Source organism: Phascolarctos cinereus, unplaced genomic scaffold, assembly GCF_003287225.1.
Source record: "Phascolarctos cinereus isolate Bilbo 61053 unplaced genomic scaffold, phaCin_HiC Scaffold_9;HRSCAF=440, whole genome shotgun sequence".
Lineage (NCBI taxonomy): Eukaryota > Metazoa > Chordata > Mammalia > Diprotodontia > Phascolarctidae > Phascolarctos > Phascolarctos cinereus.
In genome coordinates, this window is record NW_027556402.1 from 265,614,024 (window position 1) to 265,627,994 (window position 13,971).

General features: G+C 49.2%; 1 pseudogene across 1 annotated transcript; it reads left to right on the plus strand.

Annotated features, from left to right (window-relative positions):
- The first annotated feature begins 3,600 nt into the window (after positions 1-3,600).
- Positions 3,601-6,704, plus strand: LOC110203717 (dispanin subfamily A member 2b-like; annotated as a pseudogene). The gene is made up of 3 exons (XR_013484220.1): positions 3,601-3,615; positions 3,708-3,991; positions 6,348-6,704. The product of XR_013484220.1 is annotated as a dispanin subfamily A member 2b-like (transcript).
- The last annotated feature ends 7,267 nt before the right edge of the window (positions 6,705-13,971 follow it).

Here is a 13,971-nt window from a genome sequence, read left to right on the forward strand (position 1 = left end):
ACTTAACAGCCCCAAATACCCCACCTATGGGGAGTCAGGGCCTCTCCGCTTGCTGGATTTCTGAGGAACATAACCTGAGTTTGCTCCCTTTTCCAAATCCCTATCACTAGCTCTGTTGACCAGGCCCATTTCCACATGGAGTGAGGGGGAGGATGTGTCCAGAGAAGCTGTCACTGTGTTGTTGTGTGGCACATTCTTCCTTGCCATGGAAAGGCAAAGTCTTTTGTTAACTGTTCAACAACTTGTGAGGACCTCATTTCGCTGGCCATTGAACCTGAACTAAGAGAGTTAGATCTCAGCCACTAACAAGAGGTCCCTTAATAAGGTCTCCGAAGATGGCTTACTGGGATGTGGCTTCCGGGCATGTTACCACTTCTTAGAGCCACAGGTGAGACCTGAGTGCCAGATAGATACCACGAGTTGTCATCACCCTTCATTCATCACCTATCAGTCCTCTTCAAAATGAAGGACAAACAACAACAACTGAATGAGACGGTAGAGGGAGGGTCTGGAAGCAGCAGTGGGGAGCAGAGAGTATTCTAACTCTTTCATCACAACTGTGGCTGGAAGGGAACAAGGGAAGAATCATTTATTAAGCACCTACTATGTGCTGGCCACTGTGCTAAGCACTTGACAAAGAGTATCTCATTTGATAATAATTTGTCTGTTGCAAAAGATGGCCAGACTGTGTCCTTAGGAGTGAGTCAGTTCTTGGTGAGGGAGTGAGACAGGTGATGGAGGAAAGGTTTCCTGTAGGAGGTGGCATATGAGATCAGCCTTGAACTAGGGATTATGAGAGGCAGGGGTAAGGGGATAGCCATGGAAGATAGCTTACACAAAGGCCATACAAAGGTTGGAGGTGGAGTGTCATCTTTGAGGTATAAGAGGGAGGTCAGTTCGACCAAAAAGTAGAGCACATGGAGAAGAATGTGTAGTGTAACATCCCCTCTACTTACCCACCCCTTCTGCATTTACATCCCCAGACAGTAGATAAACTACTTCTGTGGGTCCTAGGTTACTCTGTGGGGCTGCTTTCCTATTTCTGTAGATACTGAGTCCCCATCAGTATATTTACCCAGGAAACATTAGCCAGACATGATTAACTCAAGTAAAGACTTTACTAATGTATCATGGCATCAAGGTATCATGGTAAGGACAATAGTTACAGAAATCCATCTCGTAAAGCTGGGGCACACTGTTTCACAAATAAACACAGCTTCAGTGGGAAGAGTGGAATCCACTTAGAGTACACTGGTAGTGAAACACGTTTAGAGAGCTCATATGACTAAAGAAACTCACACTTCCAGTACTCCTGAGCCTCAATGTTCTTTCTCTTCTGAGGAGCCTTCTCAAGCTCCCCTCCCTGCAACTGTTTCCTCCCCCTTCTTCCTATCCTCCCACAGTGACTTACCTAACCCTAAATGCTCAGTTGGGCTCTCAGTGTCTGATCCCCTCTGTTATATGTGTCTCTATAGACAGTGCATATCTGCTCCCTCCACTCCTAAAGTAGGTGTATCTCAGTGACTTAAATGCTCTTGAATTGATCATCTCCAACCTTCTAATTTCTCCTATTATGTTAGAAAGACACCATGGTCAATACGGGGAAGAGGAGGATGGAAATTCCCTTTCCTGCCAAGCTACCCTCTGGGATAGGTGTGAGAGTCATGATCTAGAATTCTGCCCTAAACCTGACCTCCCAAATCATGGACCGCCTGCAGGTTTGGTCGACTTAGCTATAGAACAGCATTAAGGGGTATGGTCAGTTATATCCCTGGCCAATAGTCTTGCCCTTTCCAATCCAATCGAGGAGAAACTTATTGGTGCTATTTTTAAGGTAACACAGGGCATAGGTGCACCTTTGCAATTCATTTGACATCTGGTTAATATGAATATTATATTGTTTTTGTCATCTGCCCCTTGCTTTCTGTGATTTGGGGTGGGGGTGGGAGTAGGAAGCAGGCATTTAGTAAGCACCGCTATGTGCCAGGCATTGTGCTAAGATCTCATTTGATCCTCACAACAACCTGGGTGGTGGGTGCTATAATTATCCCCATTTTACAGCTGAGGAAACTGAGGCAGCCAGAGGTTCAGCGATTTGTTCATGAGCACCCAGCAAAGAAGTATCAGAGTTTAGATTGCAACTTACATCTTCGTGACTCCCGACTCTGCACAATGTCCACTATGGTTAGTGAAGAGATCTAGCTGATCTCCATTATGATTGCCAGCATCAGCTGAGGCACAGAGGAGGAGGGAGGGGCACAAAGCCTGTCAATCTTCAGGAAGAAGGAAAGGAAGGCTACATTCAGGCTGTCCAGGGCTTTCAGTGCCCACATGTTGTTCAGTTGTGTCTGACTCTTCATGACCCCACTAGGGTTTTTTATGAAGATACTGGTGTGGTTTGCCATCTCCTTCTCCAGCTCATTGAGTGCCCATGTGAGGAACTGCGAAAGGATAGAGATAGGAAGGTCGGGGTTTGAGTCCTACTGTTAACATATAAGGAACTGTGTGATCATAGATGATGGGTCATAAACCTGAGGAGAAAAGACGAAAGTTTTATTCAATATTCCAATCACCCAAAGCATGCTCATAGACTGCTTTAGGAATCTACAAAGTTCTTGAGAATTTCTAGTGCTAAGAAACAGTTTTGGAAGGAGTGAGTACCATATCTAAAAGCCAAATTCTGGACCTTTGCAATTTCTTGCACATCTGCCGTTTGGTGATGCCAGCAGAATTTGGTAACAAATCAGATAAAAAATTCCTCAAAGACATGTTTGTTTCTACAAATGGAAGAATAAGCTCTAAGACTGGATGGAGGAGTCCACTAAGAGTTCAGGTTCCAGCTCCAAGGTGCTGGAAGTTGCTTGGAAGACACTGGCTCCATTTTGAAATTGATTTGTTTTTTAGGTGTCCCTTTCAAAGGGAACCCTTTCATGGGCAAGTCACGGGACTCCTCAGTTCCAACAGAACCCTCTACCTGCTTCTCAAGATGATTTTCACACTAGAGTTCCTTCCAGTAAAGAAATCACAAGTCTGGATCTCCCCATCAAAACACACACGCATGGAACCCCGTGGATTCCTCACAGAGCTCACCTCCATTTCAGGAGGGGAAGCTGAAGCCCAGAGGGCCCAATGGGTGGCCCAGCATTGCAATAATTTCATAGCAAAGTGGAGATTGGAGCCCAGATGACCTTGGCTCCCCTGCTCTGCTCGGCCTCTAGAATGTGGGGGCTTGTCCCTAGCAGTGGTGCCCCTACACTTCCCCCACATCGTCTTGATGTCCTTGTCAGAGCTAGGTCATTTGCCGAATGACTCCTGGGCTAAAGAGCTATATATAAGGGCTCAGTGGAGCCCTTGGGACTTGGATTTAAGGCAGGGCGGAGGGCTTGCCTCAGCCCTCCAGGTCGGGCCTAGAACCAGGTTTGATCGACTGCGCCATTGCCTTGACTAGGCACAGAGGAACCGGGCCTGGGGTGACTGGGGGAAGCGGTGAGTTGGGAGCTGGTCAGCGCTCGTGACTGACGGGGGTTCCTGGAAGCTGAGGAACATGTGGGGAGGAGGGGTTGAGTAGAAGGCTGATAGAGAGGGTAAGGACCAAGCTGGAGGGAGGAGGAACCGGTAATCTCCTCTGGCCCCTCCCAACTCTGTCCCCCAGCCCCGCCCTGGTCCATTCCTCCAGCCCGAGCACCTAAATATTTTCTTACTAACAGGAACCATCGGACTTCCCCGCTGCGCTCACGGTTGCTGTCAGGCGCTCCAGTCTCGGAAGGAGCCCTATACTGCGCGCCCATCTGAAGCTGTCCAAGCTCGCCCCAGGAGCCAGCCCTTCCAAGCCATGCCTGACCACACTGTCATCGCCATGCAGGGCGGGGAACCAGAGAAGGGGAACACTTCGAGCCGTCCTCGTGACTACCTGCTGTTCTCCCTCTTCAACATTCTGGGGTTGGGGAACCCTTGTTGTCTCAGCTTCATTGCGCTCGTTTGTTTGGTCAAGGTAGCTGCAGCAGCCGCGCAGCTCAGCGGGGGAGGGACACCAGGCTCCCAAAGACAGAGATCCCTTGGATGTGCGCTCCCCGTTCACTTCCCTTGCTCCACTAGCCTCTGTCACTTTCCCTTGCGTCACCTCCTTCTCCCCTTCTTTCTTTCCTCCTCCCCTGCTCCTCCTGCTCCTGTCCCTCCTTTTCCCTCTATTCCATCTTCTTCTCCTCATCCACTTCTTTCCTTCTCCCCCTGCTTCTCCCCCACTCCTGTCTTTTCTCCTCCTTCTCTCCCTCTCGTCTTTCCTCCCCCTTCTTGTCTCTGCTTCCTTCTCTCTCTCCTAGCTCCCCAATCTTTCCCTCTCCATTATCCTCCCTCCTTGGTCTCTTCTTCCAACCTCACTTCCTTTCCTCTCCTCAAGTTCCTTCCTTCACCTATTCCATTCTCTTTCTTCTTTCTACCCCTTTCCCTTCTCTTCTCAGTCCTTAGTTCTTCCTCTGAGGTACTAAACTGTGGTTATGACCCAGGAAATTTGGCCGCTACAGGGTATTGGGGACATCCATCTGCCTTGGCCTCTCAGACCCTCCAGGAAAGCTAACTCCCATCTGACCAAATATAAGGACTGCTCGCCTACAGCACTTAAGGGAGGACAGGGTTTCAGTGGAAGAAAGAAGCTGGTTCCAGAACCAGTTAATGGGAGAGGGACCAACAGAGGAGAAGGGGTGGAAGAAAGCAGCGTGGAGCCAGCGCTTGAGGTGGCCCTTGGGAAGATGGGGTTGTCCAGAAGAAAAGGGGACAGTCAGGTAGGGGGCAGCCTGAGAAAAAGAACAGAGATGGCAAAAGGTTAGGAACCTTCATGGAAGATTGAAAGAGTTGTCCGAGGAGTAGGTTTTGTGTGTGTGTGTGTGTGTGTGTGTGTGTGTGTGTATGTGTGTGTGTGTATATGTGTATGTATATGTATGTGTGTGTATGAATGTGTGCATGTGTGTATGAATGTGTGTATGAATGTGTGTATATGTTTATGTGTATGTATGTGTATATGAATGTGTGTATGTGTGTATATGTGTATGTATATGTATGTACGTGTATGAATGTGTGCATGTGTATATGAATGTATGTGTATGTGAATGTGTATATGTGTATATGTGCATGTGTGTATATGTTTATGTGTATATGAATGTGTGTATGTGTGTGTATGTATGTATGTGTATATGTGTATGTGTGTGTATGTGTATGTATGTGTATGTGTGTGTGTTTGTGTGTATGTGTGTATGTGTATATGACTCTGTGTGTGTGTGTGTGTATGTGTACTTACTGCCCTTACCCCTGAGTCTGTTTGTGTACACTTGTCAGGGGAGGAGGAAGAGGCAAAACTGAAAAGGCCAATTAAAACAGGGTGAGGCCCCTTAGTGAGGCTACCAGGTTTGGGCTTGGTTTTGTGGCCAGTGGGAGCCATTGCAGGTCCTTAAGCAGAGATGTGAAGATTAGTACCTCTGCCTGCTGCAGGCACAGAGGGAGAGGAAGACCAGCTAAGAGTTCAGTGAGTCTGAACTAAGCATAACCACTCAAATGGAGAGAATAGGATGGAAGAATGGGGAAGACTCGGCACTTGGTTGGATATTGGAGGAAGAATCAGAGATGACGGGTTTTGTGCCTGGTGTCTGGAAGATGGTAGAGCAGCTAGGTGGAGCTGGCCAGCAGGCCAGCAGAGTGCCTGTCTGGGGTTCAGGACAGAGGTCAAGGCTGGTGCTGCAGACTGGGAGGGGCCTGGAGTGGTGATCTTGGACCCCCTGGAAGTGGATGAGATTCCCGTAGAAGGGAGGACAAGAGACTAGGAAAGCCAGGCCAGAGCCAGGGGGAATGGAACATGTGGAAAGTAGCAAGAGGGAGAACTAGGGCAGAAAACCACAGATGCCAGGGCCCTATCCCTAAGTCAAGGTGGGAGACAGGAGCTCTGGCTGAATTGGCTTGGTGTAGCTGGAAGCCAACAGCCAGGACCTTGATGAGGGGCTGCTGTCATGCTTCCCAGCCCTCCTTGGCTGGAGGGTTGGCTGACTCCTGAAGAACCTTCAGCTTAGGATGGCTGAGTGACTGACTCATCAGGGTCATACAGTTTGAGGCGGGCAGTCCTTTTTTCCTTCTAGATTTAGTCCTTTTTGCTATTCTCCCAGCTCTGACCTTCCCCAGAACTCCAGGCTCTGCTCCTTAGTTGGGTTAAGTCCCCTCCTTCCCCTGTCCGCTGGGGTGGGGGTGGGAGTCCTGATCCTCACTCCTGTTGTGTAGGTGGGGAGACTGAGGCCTCAGGGTTCTCTGAGGGCAGGAATCTCACCCTCTCTGCCTCTTTGTGTACATCTGTCTGTTTCTACTCCTAGTCCAGGGACCGGAAGCTGGCTGGGGACATGAATGGGGCCTTGAGCTATGGAAACACCTCCAAACATCTCTGCCGTCATCTTGAATGTGTTGCTTCTCATCACCTTCATCATCCTAGTCTTTGTTTATGTGGTTCCCTTGATCCAGATGATGTTCAACTATCAAACACATTTCTAGGCTCCAACCCTGCCCCCCTCAGGGACACCAGCATGCTGTCCCAGTCCTGCTTCCCTAGATCCCCTCACCTAGCCCCACTCCCTCATCCAGCGGAGCAGCCCCTATCACCCCACAGACACCCAGAAGCCTAGAACACTCAGTGCCTGGGTCAGAGTGGGCATGAAATAAATTCAGTAAATCAATTGGCTTATGTCTCTGTCCTGTGTGTCAGGGCCTGCGGTTGCTAGCAAAGTTTCTATAAATGTCAAAGAGTCAAACATGACAGAAATGACTGAACAACAATGACACAAATGTCTCTGAGTCCCTCCAATCCTCCCTCCATTTCCTCCAAATCCTCAGAGCTCAAGGCATCCTTTGGGGGACTGGTGTGGGATGGGGGTGGGGTGGTGATGGGAAGGTCTGAGAGGGAAAGGACATTCTAGGCATCAAGCTGAGCAAAGGAGAGGACCAGAGAAAGTCAGGGAGGGGAGGGACATGTCCAGCTTGGCTTCAAAGCAGGGGATGCCGAAGAGCTAGACAGGGACAGAGTTGGGGACAGAAAACATGACTGGCTTGAAGAATTAGCCTGGGTTATGTTCTTTGGGATGAGACTGGGAGGCAGTTCTACAGCAGGGCCAACCCTGACTCCAACACTTCCAAAGGGGCCTTGGTCACTTCACCTGCCTTGTCTCAATGCACTCAGCTGTTAAATGATGATGTTCTCTGAGTTCTCTGCCAGCTCCCAATCTGCGATCTTTGGCAGAGAGGGGCCCTGCCTTCTGGGAGTTTCCCACAAATAAACTGAAGTCTGAAAGAGGAAGAGGAGGGGAGAGAAATCATTGGTAGCAGGTGAGGGTCCTGGAGCACAGTCCCCAGAGGGGTGCTAGGAAGCTCAAGATTTTAGTCAAGATCTGGATTCAAATTCTGTGTACTACCCATAGGGCAAGTCTCTTTGCCCCTCCAGATCTAGGTGTCCCACTCTGAAAATGTAGATGGGAATAGATTAGATGACCAGTGACCTGGGGGGGTGGTGAGTGAATGGTGTCCTGGACCTCACCTCCTAACTCAGAGAGATGACCCCATCCTGGACTCCTGCAGGTATGCCAAGGAGGCAGAGACAGCTAAGGCTTGTCCATGTAGCTCTTCTGTTTTTGTTTTTGTTTTAGTGAGGTAATTGGGGTTAAGTGACTTGGCCAGAGTCACACAGCTAGTGAGTGTTCTGTGTCTGAGCATGAGTCTCTTCTGACTTAGACTTGGGACGGGGCATGGGGGAAGGGTGGTGTTTGCATCCCTTTGAGATCATGTAACACCAACCTGGATTGGCCACAAAGAAGCAGGGCAGAAGACATGTCCAGGGATCACCATTTCCACACAACAAAGAGAGATTCCATATCTGTGGGGCAGCTATGGTGTGGGAGCCACACAGTTGAAAGTTGACCAGAGGAGTAGTGAGGACAAAGCAGAGCCAGAGGTTGGAAGAAGGGCGGGGCCGCACTGAAAAGTCTTGGCATTCTCCCAGGAGCAGAGGCCGTGGGGTCAGAACAGCACTTGAAGATGATTCTCAGAAGTGAGGAAGATGAGGGTCAGAGAATCTCAGGTGCTTCCAACTCAGTTCAACAGCCAACCCTATATCAGATTGTGATTGGTTCTGGGCACCAAGGTTCAACAACATCTGATGGTATGTCCTCAGGAGGGCAGGCAGGATGGGGAAGGGTTTGAGGGATTGGGCATGTCTGGCCAGAAGAGAAGACTCCAGGGTGAAATGATGGTTGGCTTCCAGTTTTGTTCTACTCAAGGGCAGAACCAGGAGTTCTGGGGAGGTGGGGCAGGGGAAGTTACAAAGAAGCCATTTTAGGCTGGACACCAACAAGAGCATCCTCATCTTGAGAGCTGTTCCAGGGCGGAATGGGCTCCTCCTGATGTCATGGCTCCTCCTCTCCCTCTTCCCCTTTCCTTCACGGAAAGCCTGGATAGTCCTCTTTTGGAGTTGTTCTATGGGGAGTCTGGAAAAGGAGAACCCTGTTTGGACAACTCAGTCCCTTCTAACTCTGAAATTCTGAGTGGGAGCTGTGGGCACCAGGGCAGATCAGGGGAATTGGAAATTGATTCCCTGGACCAAGACCAGGAAACATGGATGATGTCACCCACAGACACTCCCACACCCCAGGGATGGGAACCTGGATCCTTATCCCTTGGACTCGTGAGACCATATGCAACAGGGACAGTGTGGGCTATGAAGGACAGTCATTTTATGAAGGGCAGGCAACTTCTGTTAATTAGGATGGTCAAATGGAGAAGAGTACATTTACAAAGAGCCAGCCTGGCTTCCTCAAGAAAGGCCACCATGTCAATATCATTTCCTTCTTGTCAAGATTACCAAACTTATAGAAAGTGGGGATGCTGTGGATACAGTTCACCTTGATTTTAGCAAAGTGTTTTTTTGGAAAAGATGGAGAGATACAGATGAGACAAGAACACATTCAGATGGACTGGGAAACACAAGGAATACTTCTTAAGGACTCCATGCCCACATGGCAGAAGGTCTCCAGTGGTGTGGATCCCTGTCCCCAGGGATCTGGGCTCCATCTAGCATTTTATCTATGACTTGAATGAAGGCATAAATGGCTTGCTCATCCACTTGAAAATGACCCTAAGCCAATGGCCCAATGTCCCCCAAAAGGGACGGTTCATACAGCGGATGAGAGAGTCAGGGTCCAAAAGGCTCTTGGCAAGGAAGATGTTAATAAGATGAAATCAAATTGTGATAAATGTTGTCTTACACTTGGGTACAAACTAATCAGCTTTGAAAGGGAAAGAGAGATGGGCATCGGTGGGTAGCAGCTGTTCTGAGGAAGATCTGGGGGTCTTCGTGGACCCCAAGTTCAATATGAGTCAGTGGTGCATGTGTGTGTGTAGTAGTGTGAGTAGCAGCCAGAGAAGCTAATTGATCCTTGGGTTCTATTAATTTGGAAGAAAGGAAGAAGTAGCGATGCCAGGTCCTGTGCTAAGCACTTTTCAGACATGATCTTCTTTGATGACCTCATTAAGAGAGGCAGAGTGCCGAGGATGAAGGCCATCATTGTTGAGCCATCCTCCTCTGTCCTGCTTCCATTTTGTTTGGAGGACTGAGCTCTGTTCTGGGCACTACAGTTTTAAAAGGGCATCGACAAGCAGGAGATTGTCCAGAGAAGGGCAACCTGGAAGGTGAAGGGCCTTGAATTCAAGTCATGTGAGAACAGAGGAGGGAAGTGAAAGGAAGAGGCACCTGCTGTGTGCCAGGCACTGTGATGAGCACTTTACAAATACTGTCTCATTTGATCCTCACAACAGTCTTGCAATGTAGGTGCTATTTGTCATGACCCCCATTTACGGTTGAGGAAACTGAGGCTGGCAGAGATGCAGAAACTTACTCAGGGTCTCAGAGCTAACCAGTGTCTGAAGCCAGATTTGAATGGAGTCCTTCTGCCTCCAGGCCTGGAGCTCTGTCTGCTAAGCCTAGTTCTGGCTGGGTACGCTGAAGGGACTGAGGATGTTTAGCCAAAAGAGGAAGTTGGCTGGGGGGCAAGGCGTGAGAGGAGATGGGCCGGAGAACTGGAAGTTGTCATCAGAGGGAGGCCTCAGAGGGCAGAACCAAGGAGATGAATGGAAGATACAAAATGGCCAATCCAAGGTTGATGTCAAGAATTTCCTGATAATCACAGGTATCTGAAGGTGACTGGGACTGTCTCACTGACCTGCCTGTCACCTCCGACAGAAAAAAAAGCAAGTTTGGAAGAACAGAGTGGGAGGGTTTGAGGGAAAGACAACGAATCCTATTTGGGACATGTTCAGTTCAAGACGCCTTGGTGATGTCCAGTTTGAGACCTCAGTTGGTGATCGGCTGTTTCAAAATGTGGTGGGCTCCCCATCCTTGGGAGTCTTCAAGCTGGAGGACCTCTTGCTAAAGAGTTGAGGGCACGGGGCAACTAGGTGGTGCAGTGACTAGAGCACCGGCCCTGGAGTCGGGACCACCTGAGATCAATTCCAGTCTCAGACCAGACATTTGACACTTACTAGCTGTGTGACCCTGGGCAAGTCACTTAACCCCAACTGCCTTACCAAAAAAATAAAAAATAAAAAAAAATTAATTAATTAATGAAGAGTTGAGGGTAGAGTCTCCTTTGGCATTCTATCCAGCTGGTTACTCCATCTAGCTGGTTGCTGAAATAACTTCCCATGCTCAAAGTCTGGGATTTTTACTCAAAAGTGGGGGTGAGGCATTGGGGGATGCCCTGTGGAAAAGGGGGTCAGTAGTCTGAACTATCTGAAGGCATGGGTGAATCAGGGAGATCACACTCAACCTGGAGAAGCCTTAGAAGAGCCAGAGAAGATGGCAGAAGGTCAGCCAGCATGACCTTGGACAGAAGCCAAGTCCCCAGTCCCAAAAGACCTCAGCCTAGAGGGAGGGTTGAAAAGAGCCCAGTGCTTGTTCCTGGCCTGTGTCTGAGGAATGCTGGAGAGCTGGCCACACTCCTCAGAGAGTTTGTGAATGGCTATGCCATTGTCACTCAGTCCCCAAGCATGGATGAGGTGCCTGAGCTGTTCTGTGATCTCCTGGAGGTGACAATGAAGAAGAAAGAAATCCAAGAGGCCAAAGAGGCCCTTGACCTTGAACCCTCACAGAGGTTACTGGGCACTTGGGCTAGAAGGGAACAGACCCTTTGTCCTGCAAGGCCTGGGATCTGTGTCCTACCAGACCAGTGGAATATCCCCACTACTTACTGAGAATTTGACCACATTGACTTCTATAGATCAATCAACAAAGAGACATAAAACCCAAAGGGTAGAATTAAAACCCAGGTCCTCTGACTCCAGAGTCAGCATTCTTTCCACTGTGCTGTCCTTTCTCTTTTTACAGGTGAGGAAACTGAGGCCCAGAGAAATCTAGTGACTTGCCCAAGGTCATACATTACACAAGCCACAAAATAGAAGAAATCCTGGCTCTGACACTATTTTCGTGACCTTAGGAAAGTTACCTCAACTCCCTTGGGGCTGGACCAGGCCCCTGAAGCTCCTTGCACCCCCAACTCTCTGACCTTCTGATTGTTTTCAGGTCCCTTCCAACAAAAAAAATCTACAATCCTGCAAAGTAATAAGAAATAAAGATGTTGAGGTGTGCAAGGCTAAGATGTTTGCTTTTGATAGTCTACAAGGGGTGGGGATCCTGTGTTCTTGAGGCCATGTGGGCCCCTCTAGGTCCTCCAGTGTGGCCCTTTGACTGAATTCAAACTTCACAGAACTAATCCCCTTAATAAAGGGGTTGGTTTTGTAAAACGTGGACAAAAGGCCATACCTGAGGACCTAGAAGACCACATGTGGCCTCAGGGCCATAGGTTCCCCACCTCTGGAGCAATGGGAAAAAGGTACTTGAGGCCAGGCACGAAGCATAAAGAAGACCTTTGCCCTACAGTAACCCATGTTTGGGAAGAACTTGGCTTCTCTTCTCCGAATGAGAGTTTCACATATTTCACAAGGACAGGAAATGAAAGAGGGTGGGGAGTTTACCGGATTTGGCTTTTCCAGAGCTATTCATGAGAGAGATGCTGCCTAAGTAGGGGCACTAGTGTCATGAGATAGCAGGATGTTTACAACACAGGCGGCCAGGCAGGTCCAAGGTGAACTAAGTTGCCACATGGCTGATGAGTCTGCAGCAGAAGTTCTGGGATGCAGAAAAACCACTGAGCACAATGGTGAGCACTAGACATCAGCGTTCACCTAGCAAGTGGTCAGGAAGTGGTTGCTGCTTTCAACACACAGTTAGGCCATAGTTTTTCCCCTCTTTCTGCCTTTGATTTTTTGGGGGGGACTGTCAAGCAGGCATCAACAAGCTTTCAAGTACTTACTATGGGCCCAACACTGTGCTAAACACCATCTGGGGCTGCAAAGAAAGGCAAAAGACAGCCCCGATGTCAAGGAGCTCACAACATGCAAACAACTAGGCCCATGTAAGATGTGTAGAGTGTAAACTGGAGGTAATCTCCAATGTGAAGGCACCAGCATTCAGGAGGACTGAGAAGGTTTTCCTGTGGAAGGTGGGATTTTAGCAGAGTCTTGAAGGAAGCAGGCAGGCAGAGGTGAGGAAGGAGAGTGGCCAGCCCTGAGGGACAGCCTGTATAAAGTCATGGAGAAGTGGAGGATGGAGAATGGGATTTGTACAGAGGCAGTGAGGGGTCCAGGATCCCTTGTATAGGGAGACTCTAGGGAGTGGCAGATAGCATGCTCACCACTGAGGAACATGTTCAGGCAGGGGGCCAGTGGCTGGAGAGAGCTCTGGTGAGGAAGGTAGATGATTAAGCTGTGCAAAGTCCAATAAGATGGCAGATAGTGATGGAGTGTTCTGGAGTCTTGCCTCACAGTCTGAAGAAGCAATGAGGTGCACCCCCCTAGAACCCCCTAAGGGAGTCCAGGCAGGATGCAGGGTGTGGCAGTAAGTGGGACTGCAGACAAAATGGGTATTGTGTGTGCCTGGAGGAGGGGCTGGGAAGGGAAGCAGAAACCGGGGGAGTTACGTTTACCCCAGGGCTGAATAAGGCCTTGACTGAGCTGGTACAGGACATTCTGAGGGCTCTGCATGGGACAGAGACTGAAGTTCAAGGGTGGGTGCTGGAATCTTCCTCTGGTCACATTTCTGCCCATCAGATCCCAAGGGTATCTGAGGCTTCTACTGGGAAATTAGGAGTGTCAGCCTCTTAGAAACTGTGGCCTGTGAGCAACTGCTCAGGAGTTTGCAAGTGATACTTTAATTTCTAGTGTACTCAGTGGAGTCCAAAGCTGAAAGGGAGGTTAGAGCTCAGCCAGTCATTGTGTATTTATTAAGCAGCTCCTATGTGCCCCCTTGGTGCTGAGCGATGAGAATTCCAAGACTAGGCAACAATCCTTGCTATCTAGGGGCTGAGAGTCTGATGGTGGAGACAACAAGGACACATATCAGGACATATATGACCAAATTAAAGAAAAAAATAGAAAGCAGTTGGGGGCAGGGCATGGGGGGGAGGGGAGGACCAGGAAAGATCTCTTCCTGCAGAAGGTGGGGCTTGAGTGAGTCTTGAAGGAAGCAGGGGATTCTAAGGGGTGGAAAGGAGAAGAGGCTGTGCATTTGGGAGGGAGGGTCCTGGGGGAGGAAAAACCAATTTGGCTGAATTCCAGCATATAGGAGGGGGAGGAATGCCCAATGAGGCTGGAAAGATAGACTGAGGCCAGGGAGCAGACTTTTTATGCAACTAGGTATTTGGGGACATTTGGATGAGAACCAGAACTTGGAATTCTGGCTTCTGTAGTCCTGGAGAGTTAACATTCCCTCCCAGCCCTGGAAGGGCTTGGGAGCTGGCAGATAGGAGTTTGCAAGCAGCCTGGGAGGCTATGGGAGGGCTGGAGGCAGTAGCACAGGTCCCTCAGATCCCCAGGATGGTGGTCAGATCCCTTCAGGTGTCT